At 38.6% G+C, this 15,413-nt stretch overlaps 1 protein-coding gene across 3 annotated transcripts in view; it reads left to right on the top strand.

Annotated features, from left to right (window-relative positions):
- Dop2r (dopamine D2-like receptor) overlaps positions 1–15,413 on the top strand; it is a 96,721-nt gene that overhangs the window by 69,332 nt on the left and 11,976 nt on the right. The window lies entirely within an intron of this gene.

Here is a 15,413-nt window from a genome sequence, read left to right as displayed (position 1 = left end):
ACACGTTGAATTGCTTGTTTCACTGATTTCAACGTGGGAACAAACGCGGGGAAATTGTCCCGCTGCACTTCCATCGAAGCTAGCCACGCGTACGTTTCAACACAATTTTGCGATATAGTCTTGCAAAAAGGAAAAACTAATGCACAATTTTTTATGAACTATTTTTTCGTTTCATTTTTTCAAGCAGTATTGGCTAACGCCGTTGCAGTGAATTTGAACTAGTCGATCTTTTCATAGCACTTTATCAATATCGATCGACTTGGACACAATTAAATCTATTCGTTCGGTTTTTTGTATTCGCGTGGAGAATTATTACATGACCTTTCATACGTAGAAATCCTGTGTCGAACGATTGACTAGAATCGCTCGAACACCTACACTTTTTACGATCCTTCGTTCAGCTCCTACAGAGCACGCGATTATGGCCAATTCCTCGGATTATCGTATAAAGGACAATTAACCTCGCGGCTTCGAAAAAGTGACCCGTGATATTTCATAATGATCACGATGCTACAAAAAGTTGGTGTATATACCTACTATATGGTATATGTAGATAGAGCCACGCGACACTAGCGGTTGATCGTAATAGAGATTTTGCCGCATGCAATGTTCTAAGAGATTTATAGAGGAAAATTTTATAAAATTACGTTGTAATTTATGAAATCGTTTCTCGTTCAGTTGTTACTGTACTCGCAAATATCAATTACCTTCAACTCTCGCAGAGTCGTCGATTCACTTCATTGTACTAGGAGCTATTTTCTCGCGCCCTTATTTAACTTCGACGTTGTAGTTGCGCCATAGAGTTTTTCATTTGTTCGATCAGAATGATCGATCACGAACAAAATTTCGTTTAACACTCTGAAACGCAATATCAGCGAAGAGGCGCGATGTTATGTACTTCAGTATCCATTCTTCGAGTTTGAACGAACGAGTTTGCAAAAGTCACGAACCAAAGTAAATCGAACTCCCGTTTCTCGTTCGAATATAATCCTCGCGAGATTGTATGAAAATTTTAACGAATTCAAAAATAAATGTGAACGAACGACGGAATATCGGGATAACAGCGCGTAAATCTTGTTGATTTACGATGCACGGTAGTTGGTTGTATTATTGCAAGTTGCTACTTATTTTGAAAAGTATCGGCAAATTGTTATGCGATATTTTATAACAATATTTTAGAGCCACCGTTGGAACTCGAATTTTCAGTTTCGATCATCGTAACCATTTATTATTCAATTTCCAACGACGTTTTTGCGATCCAATGGACCGGGCAATATAACTCGGAATTTAGCAAAACAAATTGACCAAAACACAGCCAACGATATTATCATTGGTAACAATGTTAATTGATCGTTCAAGTGACTTTATGCCGGGTAATTACTCGCACTCGTGCATGTACGTCGTCGTCATTATTCTCTCATTTTGTCTTCTATAGGCGTCGTAAATTTATGCAGAAATATTTCAAGCTCGGCTGTCATATTGCACAATAGCGGCGCGGAGGACGATGTCAAATGAACCGTAATCAGCGTTAATTCGATTGGCAACGGTGACGCCAGCAAAGCACATTTTCAGTGTACCAGCCAATCAACTATACACACATGCGCCCGAACATACGCATCTCTAACTTCGTGAACCGTGTGGATTACAACTTGAAGCGGTGCAATTTAATGATACCAGGTTAGTTCGCTACTCATTCTTTGGGGATATTAACGAACTAAATCACGGCCGCGTATATATATATCTCGCTATCTGTGTACGTACTTCCATCGTATAAACCAACTGTCGTTTGATTTCCGCTTTAACTGAGAGATTGATTTTGATTCGTTCTCATCAAGTTCTGTGGTAATAGTTAGTGTTTATCGGTAATCCACATCTGTACGACGAACTTGTTCTCGAGAAGCAGTAAAATCAATCAATTCGGTGCACGTATATCCCACGGGGGAGGGAAACCGATGTCTGAGAGACATAGATTGGGACTTTTCAGCGAATTGACCACTCGAGTTGTTTTGGGACTACATCGACTACGTGAGAAAAGATCGAAGCAACTTCCTGCTGCGCTGCGTTGCAACTTTTCGATGGAGTTATCTTATCAGCTGTTGCAATACCCAGGACGATCTCATTATATTGTGTTACACCATCGACTGCGTTCCTTTCTTTCTTTTTTTTTTTTTTTTTTTTTTCTCCGAGCGAAGACGAAATATTTTTTCAAATATTCCATTTTTTCTCACTATTTTACTTTGCCAGGCAGATTATCATATCAAAAACTGATCCACTTTGTGACGAGAAATGTTAAACGAAGGATTATTCCGAAGTGGATCACGTTCGTAATTTCTCAGCGAGTTGGAATAATCTTAACGGATCTTGTCCAAGAGTAACGCGAAATTCTTACTTCCCCGCGTTCAAATATACTGCATACATACATATGTATGTTTCTCTTCGTTAGATCATACATATCTTCATGAGCTGAACTGGGAAAAAGTCCGATCTTCCTCTCTTTATGCGAGAATCATGAGGAAACTTGAAATCGATAGGAAACAAGACAAATGTATAAAGTTTGTCTCAAGTATCGTGTAAAATAAAGTGAAATCCAAACGATTCGTGGAACGTAATCGTAAAGTATCGGTGATTTATTTTATTCGTTATAAATGACAGACGCAAACCGACATTGTATCGATGATTATACAGTTGCATTTATTAGATTGTAAAACTACACCAACGGAACGCAGGTGTGATGTGTAACATATTTTGCGTGTCATGTTTCATGTTTCATGTTTTATTTATGTACTCATCAGTTATTTTTTGAATACCCGATCGGTCATATTTCAATTTTTCAAAGTTGTGTTTCACATGCTCTAACTCCATGGCTACAAACAATTTATAACGCGTATAAGTTTTAAAGACGGTTTATTTTTATACAGAAATGGGCGAAAGTGATAACAATCTAGCGTATTTCTACAAAAAGATTGTGAATAATCATCAATTGATCAAATACATGTACACGTAGCGACTGATCTTTGTCAAACATCGGAGTACCCATGTCAACGTTCATCGCTAGATTATATTCTCGTTCCATCGCTTATTCTCCATTTCCGATAAGAGGAAACGAGATCACATTTCTTACTCGAGTAAAATTCCGTGCGAATGAATTATCTAGAACAATCGAGCCGCGAGCCCAAGGAAACAATGGTTTTTGTTATACTCGGTTTATAATCTGTTGAAAAGACAGGAATAATTTCCAATTGCTCCGTTTCCTATTACTCATCGTTGTTTACAAAGAGTAGCTGCTAACGAAATAAAATTTCCAAATAAATTTCGTACATTCCGATAATGTGCATCGCATCGCTCTGCTTGTCTCATTCGCTGATAAAATTGCGTTTTAAAACGACCGTCTGACATAAAATAGTACGTATCATGTTTTATACTGACGTCAAAGCGACTCGATCTCATATCCCTGCATTTCGTTTCTTCCAATTTGAGTAGATATTACTCACAGACCGAGTAATTCGTAATTCCAGGAAATGATAACCCAACTGAAAATGTGAATAAAAGATAAATAAGAAATATATTGAGGAGAATGAATGCCATTTTGATGAAAATGTCGTGTTGGTAGCAAACAATCGTATCGTGCCGTATCACAACGAAACCAACTTAATGAAATGACTATAGTGTTATAGAAAGTAAACACTCGAGGAAAGTTTCATTATTAAACTGCTTTAAGAAAGTTGTAACCCCGCTGTGGACGTTGCAGTGTCTCGAGAATGCGATTGGTAAAGTTGGAATCTCCATGATTGTGGATCATTTGTCCTTCTCAGGGCAAAAGGTCGTTCCAAAGTTTTCTGATTTACCGCATTGTTTTCCTTCTTCTTGGATACGTTGTCGACGTGTTTTGAATAAAAGTGGTTACATATCTGAATAAACGCTATCCCTGCACGGGTTTCTATTGTTTGCCCTTTACACTGTAACTGGGATGAATTGCATAGGAGTAAACGGAAATATCTATTTAATTTATGGATATGAAGCCTCCTTTGCGAGAGATGATGCGTAATTCGCAGAATACCCGTTGCTACAATCGGAGATTACGGGATCTGGAATCGTGTTCATTGCAGCATGTCTCACATGATAAACGCTTCTGCACGATGCGCTGTATTGTCTTGTTAATACTCTGTTACCACACTACGTTTGATAAAATTAAAACCTCGGGCCATGCAAATTATAACAATGGCGAACAATAATTTTACACGCGTGTACATTTTCCCGTGAATTGTACTTGTTTCGTATTTTTAGACCATCCTTCCTGGAAATTAAAAGAAGAGTAATTAGGAAGAAGGAGATTAGACTGCTATTGAATCGCGATTAATGGATAGACCTCGAACCCAGCACAGAAATAGAAGAAACAAAGCACAGCGTTAAATACGATTTAAAAACAGAACCAATTAAAATTCTCGTAAAGTTCAACGAAGCGCAAAGAAACAACTTATGGTCGTGAATTAAACTTGATAAAGGGAATTCGACATTAGACGACAGGGGTTACGGATCTCGCTAGCTGGATCCGATATCTCGGCTGAACTTTTACAACGATCTTCCGTTCTTTCATTCGTCTTGACCCCTTTTGCCGAACTTTCTCTCCGCGAGTCACTCTTAATGACTCGATTCCATAGGGGCGCGCAAGATTCGTTTCCCTCGTTCTTTCGGAACTTTTCAACAAAGGGGTCATTAGGATCTCATTTCCAAGATCATTAAGAGCTTGTAGTACGAGAAACGGTGCTTTCTACAACCTCGTCGCGTAATTTCCTATCTGCGAAATTATACGGCATATTCATGAGCATGCAAAATTTTAAACGAAATTCGAATTGAACTAATCCGCGTAACGTTCATTTTGCTACTCCATGAATATGATAAGGCACATAACATTGCAGTTTTCGCGATAACGAACGAAATACTACGATTACTAGCATCGATTAATTAAAATTGATCTCTGCCTATTCGAACTCGAAGCTTTTCATCCATCTCGCCTTATACGCAATACTCAGGTTCGTTAATTTGCTGAAAGTTCTTCGATTCTATCAATAGAGATAAAATATAATCGACGCTTTAACACTGTAGATTTTCACGGAATAGAAGTTACGTTTCCTATCAGACGACGACCGAACAGTGAAGTTTAAGCGCGATGAAGGTGTCTAGTTTCACGAAGAATAGAAGTGCTACGAAACAACTATAATAGCATCCAGATTCGAATGCATAGAAGTTCGGTAATTCCTACTCGTCATGCTGGTAGCTAACTTTACTGGTTTCTATCAACGTGCTTAATAAATACCGCTTGCTAACGTGCGTATTTGTTAATTCGCACAACGTCTTCCATTCGAAATCAGAAAAAATATACTTCTAAGTATAATTAGTATGATAATCGTCGACGATGAAGCGTTAATTGGCAGAAATGGGAACAACGCTAGCGTACATACAGCTACGTCGCATGCGTTTCAGATTTCGACACGGTGCGAGGTGGAACGGGTATTATCACCAAAGACCTTCGCTAACGACTCTCAGGAGTTGGTAACAGAGTAACAGGATCTATAGACAATGTTCGAGAATTTGATGTTCACATTCTCCTTCTGTATCCTCCTTCTCTGCTGTTATCGATGCTTAATCGTTAAAAAGAACAGAGAAAAAAATATTGTATAAAATATATGAGTGATTCATATTGTTTCTAGCTAATCGTAGCAAGCACAACTTTAAAATCGTAGAAAGTGCCGCTTTATTTCAATTGACGTTGTCTGTTTCAAAGGCTCGAATGATTTAAGCGATTTCGTTTGAATAATTAGCGTGGTAAGTATCAAAGTTTATGGGCTAGAAAGTTGTGGCTCCCTAATTAAACTCCCGAAGCGTTTAATTTTTGGCTCCCTTCATCCGAACAGCTTTCGATTTTCAATTTTCGTAAGGTGAAATGCTTCCAAATTGATTGATGATTCTTCTTCGAGTAAAACGTAACAAACTTCGTTTCTCCTCCCGGTGTTTTTACGCAACTTACGCGTTATTAAAAAGTTGAAATTCGAAAGGTTTTCTACGAAATAAAACTCGTGCTGGCAAACTATTTTGCGATGTTCGAGGGGGGTAACACGCATTCAAAGAAGAGGGGCTATTATGGAACGCAATATCCGTCAACCTGTCGGCCAAATTGACAAAGGTTTTTGTTTCTGAACGGAACAGACGCTTAACATAGTATGTTACTCGCATTAAAATATATTCGCCGTTTCGCTGCTATATCATTATACATACTTATTTTGCTTCAACATGTTTTAATTATTTTCAGAGGAAATAATTTGATTCGAAATGCTTAAATTAATATGTTAATCCATTTAAATGGACTCGAATACCGTTTATGGAAACGGAAAACGAATTCAGTGAAAATCAGTGAAAATGATCGATTCAGTCAGTATCGATAGCAAGTAACATGACATGCTCCAAAGTTAAAACACGATTCTGATATTACGCCAGAAGCTGTATCAACTATTTGTATTGTATTACATCAACTAATTGTATTGTATTGTATTACAATATTACATGTATTGTATCGAGAGTCGGAGTTGAAATTTATAGTCATTGTTGTTACTTTTGATTTTGTTATTAAATACATTAATTATACATTAATCATTTTCTTTCTTACGGTACTTTGAATCATGTACGTTATACAGCTCTGTCGTACATTATATAATTAATTAATTGCGTTTCAACTTGGAATTTATTTTAATTGAAATTTCTTGTGTTCAGCTTATTTTGTATGTTTATTTTCTTGTTTTTTAAATAACTTGCGATTCCTTATATAATGTATGAACTAAGAACAGAAAATGATTCGATTCTCTAATTAGTTTGACACGAAAGGTGAAAATTTTAATAATATCGAAATATACGGGAAATAAGGAAGAAACCATCGGTTATTCAACTTATAATGCCAAACTGTGACCAAATAACAGTTGGTATATTCCTGTTATCGATACAAATTTTCGTCAGACTCGGTGATATAGCCAGTTTCAAGGCAGCCGTTAGAATGGACTTCGTGACCATCTGAATTAATACAAGTTAACTCGGATGTTTCCAGCAAGTTCCTTTATGTTGTCCTCCGGTTCTCTTCTCGCAGACACCGTGCTGCCACGTTAGAAGGCTAGGTAAATTCAATCTGATCCCCGACTAAGTCGTAACTACGTGTCCGAAACCTGGAACAGTCCCGCGCCAACGCTGGACCACCTTGCCGCCTCGCCGCCTCGACATCCATGGAAGCGTCTGCCTAGTGAATTACCTCAACTACTCTGCCTTCCCTTACACGCGACAACGAGGATTACCAAGTGATTTCTTGTTTACTCGTCTCGTCGACAAGTAAATATTAGAATACAGGCAATGATTATTCTCTGCTGATTCTCCACCGTAAAAGCACAATTTACGTAAACTCTCCAAGGAAAAGTTAGATGAACGTAGAAAGTTGTGTTATTACATTCGTGTCGCGATCCATCTGGTAAAAGTAAAGAAAGAGCGGGTCTAAAAGCGAGAAGAGAAAAGTCCGGAGGAGAGGGTCTTGGACAAATGGATAAGTTTCAAGGTGAGAGTGTCAGAAGGAAGAGAATCGTTTGGACACTTTTTCCGCAAGAAAAGCCGTGGAAACTTTTGACCTGAATTATAATCCAGCGTATCCACGGAGATATAGGTGAATGCGTGTCTCTTATTTATAGCACGATTTCGCTCACGAGTCCCATCTGTCTAAGCGATCTTGCACAGCTTTCACGATTTATTCATTTTTCTCTGCACAGATAAACACGGATAGATAGGTTCGACCAGTGATACGAAACACGCGAAAAATAAGAGAGTTAAGGAAACAGGTTCAACGCCTAGAAGAAACGTATGAAAAACGAGTGATAATACTCCGTATCTGGTCAGTCGTAACGTCGCGTCGGAAGCAATATCGCTCTTGATTCTATCTGCAATAAAATCTCGGGAACAGATATTGCGACCGAGTGTGTCATATCCATTTTCAAAATACGACTTTTTCTCCAGTGGATGCAAGAAACGTTATTACTTCGGGGCAACCGTTTATTTCGTTGTTGAGAAACTATTTCAAAATTGATTACCGGATAACTTCTGGTCGACTGAATCTGTTTTGTTATTGAATTCTTTGAGTACAACTTGAGTACGTACGATGCGCTTTTCTCGTGAGAAAAATAGTTGAAACGGGACGTTACATGAAATATTATTGTCAACTACCAAATTATTCCTTGTTCGATATTCGACGATGATCGTGACAATTTTGCGCATACGTCCGCGTAAGAGCTTCGAAATAGAATCGATATTTTCATCGCGCACGGGACGTCGTACGACGCTCTTTCTTCGCATCGCTGTCGAAAATTTTTACAGCGACGAGACATACTGTTTGCAGATCGCAAACCGGAATCCATAGTGTGCCCGGAGAGCGTCGACTTTGGAGTATTTGACTTTTACAAATTTATACGGTTTTTCCTATTTCCAGAAACGAATGCCCTTACTTGCGAACGAACGTCGCCGGATGTTAGAGCCTCGAGCACTCGGTGTTTCTTGCAATCGTTGGCACGAGCGCATTTCTCAAGTTCGATACATTAAGTCGACGACACGAACATGCTTCGTATATTTTGGATGTCGTATGCGGTACCAGCCTGAAGAGGAACACGTAGAAAGCTTGTATCGAAAGTCGAAAGATTGATGCATTTCATAAACAAATGATATTCCTTTTGAGAACTTTGAAGATTCAATCTCAACCGAGCTCGATACGAGAAAACATCGAATATTGGTCTGCTTTACTTGCAGCCGGTGAAATACAAAATGCGAAAGGACGGATGAAACACGATAACGAAATCGTTCTGTCTCTGAAAAACGAAAGCCATTAGGAGAATTGACCTTAACCTCGAAAAATCATCCGACGTTGTAAGAAACTAACTTGATCCAACAAGTCGTCGGTTAAAAAATCGCTAGCCACAGAATCCTACATTAGCTGTCTTAATGGCTTTTTAATGTCGCTTTGGAATTTCTAAAGATAGGCGATTATCCGACGGTCGATTTACAGAACGTCACTAGGAATTTTTATAGTCCCAGCAGGAGCCATCAGATTGTTCCAAGTTTGAGGCGAGACCATGCCAAGTAATCGCCTAGATAAAATATTTCCATCGTACATCCAACGGTTTTTTTCGAAAGCACGACGCGCTGAAATCTCTCGAGATGTACACATGTATATTATAGCGTTCGTTTAAATTCGTAACAGTATTCTTACTGTTCTTACAAGTTACGTATTTTTCCGCGAATGGGCAGCAGAATTTCTTTAAGAATATCTCTGTAATCGGTACTGATCGAAAATTCGACGAGGGAAAGCTTTAAAAAGCAATTATCCACCGAGCATGACGATTGAAAAGCCAAGACTTAGCGCTTGACTGGCTTTGATCGATTACGTCCTGCAGCACAAACGTCTGGGTCTAGAGATTGTGTAGCAAAATTCTTCTTGTTGTATACGTAAAACATCGAGCTGTCACTACTAGCTTTTGAAATTACACTGAAACAGAAAACTCCTGGATTTGCTCCTATGTAGGTAGGTAGATACGGTTAACGCTCGAGAAATACCAGTTTCGTTTTTCGTTGTACGGGATCCCATGAATCGAATAGCGCCGAATTGATTACGCTTTGCAAATAATTCTCGATTCAGTCCCGTCTCTGCCCGTAATGCTCGGATTTCTAGTTTCTCTTACTATCCCCTATCAGCCCGTTCAACCCGTTTCCACAATCTCTGCCCACGATTGAGTCCTAGAGTGCTTTCTCCGACTCTCTTGTAAGAGCGTCTCGCGTTTAACTTCACGGACGAAATCCATCTCCTTCTCTTTTCCCCAATTCGCTCTCCTCTATCCATCCATCTCTTTCGTTTGCCATTCTGTTCCTTGCAATCTGCTTTCGCACGATTCGTCTAGCGATATATTCATCTAGCTATCTCGTTCTCTCTGTCGGCTTACCTTTAGTGATTATATCAATTCTAAATCAATTTTAGCAACGGCCTTCGTATCGGTCGCGCACCCTCGTCTCCGCAACCCTCTGCCGCGTGTCATTGAATTACGATGGGTGAATCGCTTGGAGTACTGCAGCCGCTCGATACGAGAATTAATAGGGACGCCGTTACCCATTTAAGCGGCCGACATGATACCCAACGTAGCCGACACGTCGATGGAAAATACAGTCACCATGCCGCTTCTGCTTTCTCTCGCGCTCACTCGCGTGTCTACAAATTTATGGTGAATTTATATATCTATGGTAGTATAAAAATGAAAACAGACATTCGATTCGCTTTGTCCACCAGATACATGAATTACGATCCGTGTCGAGTATAAAACACGGCGTCACTAGAAAAATTGAAATATTAAATACCGCGAGAGTAATTCGAGTTTATATAGTCGTGGGATCACGTCGATGGACAGCTACCATCAGTACGCGTGCAGCTTCAATGCGGAAAATATTTTCCATCAAATGTAGCGAGTAGAAAAGCGATCGCTCGGTTTAAATATCGCTGCCCTGAAAGAAAGGAAGTGAATATTCGGGTAAATAAAAACTAGGGTCGCTACTACAAACGAACCTGGCAACGAGTTAATATTCGCTAGTTTAATACGAATGTGCCAAACGAACCGTTTGCATGCGTAATCCACAAATACATTTATTGAGCTCCACGATCAAAACGTGCCACAATAATATCAATTTACCCATAGCAAAATTAAGTTTTTTCTTGGCGAAAGGGATTTTGTAAGTTGAAACCTATACGCATTATTGCTACTTGTGTATGATTCAAAAGTGACTATGATAGTCATTTGTTTTAATGAGAACGAGGAAAAGCTTTATCATCAAATATTTCATTTCGTAATCGATCTAGTTTAAACAGACGATGTGTGAGAATGATGTATGAGAAACGAAACGAAGTAATACAGGTTAAGTAAATTTTTCTAAATTTCAATTGAAAGTATATGATTTACGCAGTCTGTGGTCTGCGACATCGTACTTGTCGTCCGATTGATACGTAAGTACTCATTGTTTTTCCCTGGAAGTTCTACGGCTTCATTTTCCAAACACCCATCACACGACGAGGTTCGCAGCTGTTCTCAGCACGATGAATTTACAGCAGCCATAGGTGGACGTGTGAAATAGAATGGTCAGTTAAAGCTGGGGAATTCTGGTTAACTCTTGCAAATAATGTACAAAAGGACAACGTTTTCTATTGTTCCGTACGTTCCGTACTATTCTGTCACGGGGCTTCAACGAAGGAAATTCTGCTTTTTGTCGAACATTCGTATGGGAATAATTTCTTTGACACTGCACGGTGTCGAAGGTTTCGCTAGATTGATTATGTTTGTGCAATCAGACGATGCGAATGCATTTTACAGAAAATTAACAACACCATTGTCTCTTGAACTCTCGATATCGATGCTCGACAATGTGGAGTGTTACCGTGTCCTTGATGTCCTCTGCAACCAGTCAAGCGCAGTGCATATATGATCGGTAGATTTGCATTATACGCGACAATTCAGTACATTATATAGAGTATGCCGAAGTAAGCGTACTATGAAACGCAACTTTTGGCGACAATTTACTTTTACTCAGCTTAAAATTTTTTAACCAGAGACCTTGGGATTTCCAGTTGGACTGGACTGCATTACTAAAACGATCGAAATATCGGAAGGAATAATCAATTAATATCTTTATATCGCGATACACGACTGAAATAAAATCGCATACGCGATTACGATCCCCTAATTAGTTGACACAATCCGTAATTTAATAACAAAGCCAGTGAAAAGATTGAGAACGTCGTCGACGTAAGACGTAGCAAACGATTGCTCGTTTATTAGTTTCCCCCTGTATGCCTCTCGTTAAGGTCGCTGGAATAAAGCAAGGTTGACTGGCTTGCCTTCCCTTGGTTTCTAATTATAACTCTCTATACATTAGCTATAAATGCCGCGATTATATACGTATTGCGAAGAGACTTACATCGACCGGAAGTGTCGCTTTACCTTGGCCTTCCCTAGATTCGCTCAGAATATCGTCAGCAGTTCCGTACAATTCCAACAAAAAGAGAAACTTTCGATATCGAAAATCAAAAGGCAATACTGTTCGTTATAACGCTTTTACAAAGTGTACTATCTACCAACGTCGCGTGTTCCACGTTCTTGTACCTATACGTCCAGATGCAGCTAGTAACGTTGCAATTAACCAGTGAGCTGGAACGTGACAAATTTCGGGAGTCGTTGTTTTACCATTCGGCCGATATCGCGTCAATGCTGGTCTTTTTAGGAATAGTTGTTCGGTAGTTTTCGTACGGAATTTACGCGAGTTAAGTAGCTGGTTACGCGCCGGTTATTTATTCGATGTATTCACGATTAATTATCTGGTGTAGTTGGCGCAACGGAAAGTGGCTTCTCCAGTAAGTTGGCTCGCGTCTATTTAGAAAGCGCGTCGACGTGAATCCCCTCTTGACAGGGGAGACGCGTTACCGAGCAACACGCAACAGAGTTATGGCTCATTTAACCTGCTACTGGGGAGCTGGATGAAGGGCTTCGAATGCAAAGGTACGGTTAGAATAAAGTACCGGCTGAAAGATGTAAAATACACTTCTTTTGCATTTAGAAACGGGGTATGACAGAATCTTTTATTCCGCAATTATTAGCATCGGTTAAAGGCGTAACGTGTATCCTACGAAGCAAATCTAAAAAGAATAGAACAATCGTCTTACTTAACACTTTTTCTCATTTCTTACATTTCTTCAAAGTTCTTCCCTGTCATATTTCTATTCTAATTTATCTTATCCTACTTTTACATTCGGCTATCGTTTACAAGTAATTTCGATATCGCGTAATTTATCACGCAATCTAAGACATATAATTATTTATCAAGGAAAATTAGGAACCGCGATAATAATCTACGTTTAGTAGGTTGAAAGGGGTAAATCGTGTTTGAGACGAATTTTGCATATTTTGCGTTAGAAGTAATAGGAGTAACGGAGATAGAACAGCGCGGCGCGTTGCGGATAACAAGTCTGGTTCAAGCAGGGAGAGGACTATAACTAATGCTGGATGCGCGCACGTCGCTCTTAAATTACTTCGTCCTAAATACTTCATTGGCATTTTGGCCAAGACTCAGCATCAGATAAAGACACATTACAACGATGCTTACCCGTATTCAGACCATGCTGGGATTTAAACTGTACCAGTTTTGTAATTAACGATACGTCGTCGCAAATCTACGTGATCAACTCGTTCTGCTTGAAATCCGGCAATGTTCGACAAAACTAACAACAAAGAGCAGATCTATATTTTAAGCCATCGACATAGCGAACGTTTTCAATTTTTGGAAAATATGATTGCTATTGGTGAATTTTAAAAATTCGGATGCTGTTACGTCGGAAACGATAAGGGAGGAGAAAAAAAAAAAAAAAGAAAAAAAAGGAAAAATTCACAGTTTTGTGAAAAGCGAATATTTGCAAATTTGTTTTATCAAGTTGCGAGACAAGTGCCGTGCCGCGCGTGATTTGTGTAAATTTACTCCACATCCGAATTTAGAGGTGAAATTCATTCTTTCCAATTCCTTTTTAAACGAAGTGTTCATTTACAAAAATACTTAAAAGCATAACAAAAGCATGAAAACTAGTTTTATTCCAGACGTTCGTTACTTCTATGTATCGCTGCTTTGATAGTATTCCTGCGTTCTTTTGTTCGTGCGATGCTACTTTTAATGCTCGAGTTTTCTTTGAGATACCAAAGCATCTCATTTAATAGCATCTCAGTGGAAACGGATAGATACATGTATATGAACCAGTCTTTGAAATAAGAGTAAAGGGAGCTGTCGGTCGAGTATAAATAAATAAAATGTCTTGGGAAAAAGAAGATACTTTTGAGTATGAAATTGTGAAAAAGGTATACCGGAAAAATCGTGACGGTACAGCTGGCAAAGTATCAAGGTGAGTTAAAAGTGAGCTGCAAAATTGCCGATGTGAAAATGTGATATTACGTAATAATTATACAAATATAACCGGTAATGACTTTTCGATGTCGTTGACGAAACATCGCCGTTTCTATTAGAATTTAATTAAAAAATATATTTTCTAAACGTGAATGATATCGAAAGGATCATAAATAAAAGAAAATAGTAATAAAACAAAATTTTATTTAGAGGCTATTTCGGTTATTTGCATGTACATGCATTTCCAGGCACAAATTTTCGTTGCTTTACCGTTTTTGCTAATTTACGGCTTTTTGTTGTTCATCTCGCGGCTAAAACAGTGAGCTTTGATCGTATTAAACCTCTACGCTTTATGTTATTTGTTACGTTTTCATAATTTTTTTGACGTTTTCTGATATTCGAAAAATATCATAAAAATTTGTACGAAGATATGATAGTTTCGAATTATAAATTAAAAGATTTAAAAAGCAAACATTGTGTCATACATGCACCGTATATTTCCATGATGTAACAGTGTTATAAAGTATCGGCAAGTTGTTACACTCTGGTTGTATACACATGCAAAATATAGTAGTTCGATCAATATGATACTGAACTACGAGCTACGCATCTTAATGCTATCTTCTAAAGCCTTTACAAGTAATCATAGTTCGTGCTGCAGAATGTGACGAATATCGAGAAAACTGAGCGGCTTACGATTTATTCCGAGATTTCTCTACGTACGATGGCGCAAATGAAATTGGAATGAAAAGCGAAAAGGGATGTAATCTTGTAATCGTTAACGTCATATAAAAATCAAATAACAAAAAGAAATATTGAGCGATTAGAGGTCGCAAGTATCGAACAATTAAATGAGAATATCTTCCTTTGCTTACGGCGAATAACATGGAGAGGCGAAATTCGCCGGTTTAACAGGAAATGGAGACAAGCGTGTACGCATAGCCGGCGGTGATAGACGCATTTCGACGGTGCAACGCCCGATTTTGTACTTACTGGAGGCAGGGTTGTTTCAAATAAATCGCACAACAGGCTTCGCTCGGTATAGGTGCGTTCGATTCAACCGTGTCAGTGTTTTCGAAAATAAAAAGATGAATCAGACGATTGCACCAAAACGGAAAAATGGTATACTGTGGGTGAAATGGGAAAAAGGAAAAATAAAATTCGTCTCTTGATTTGGTCAAAATAATCTTTCATTTCTACAGAAAGATTTTTCCGAATAAATATATCTGACCCGTTTTCAGAGTCGTAACAATTCCGAAGAATTAAACAATCGGGGAGATTCGTTGAAAGAAACGAAGAATCGAAACTTGCATGAACTATGATGCATTTTATACGAGTCTGTATCTTTATCTTTCCATTTGCCAGAAATTTGAGAAATTCGGTCAGCATCTTTTATATATGTATCTATTGCTTTCTCT

This window comes from Bombus fervidus, chromosome 5, assembly GCF_041682495.2.
Source record: "Bombus fervidus isolate BK054 chromosome 5, iyBomFerv1, whole genome shotgun sequence".
Taxonomy (NCBI): Eukaryota; Metazoa; Arthropoda; class Insecta; order Hymenoptera; family Apidae; genus Bombus; species Bombus fervidus.
This window is presented reverse-complemented; position numbering and strand designations above follow the sequence as displayed.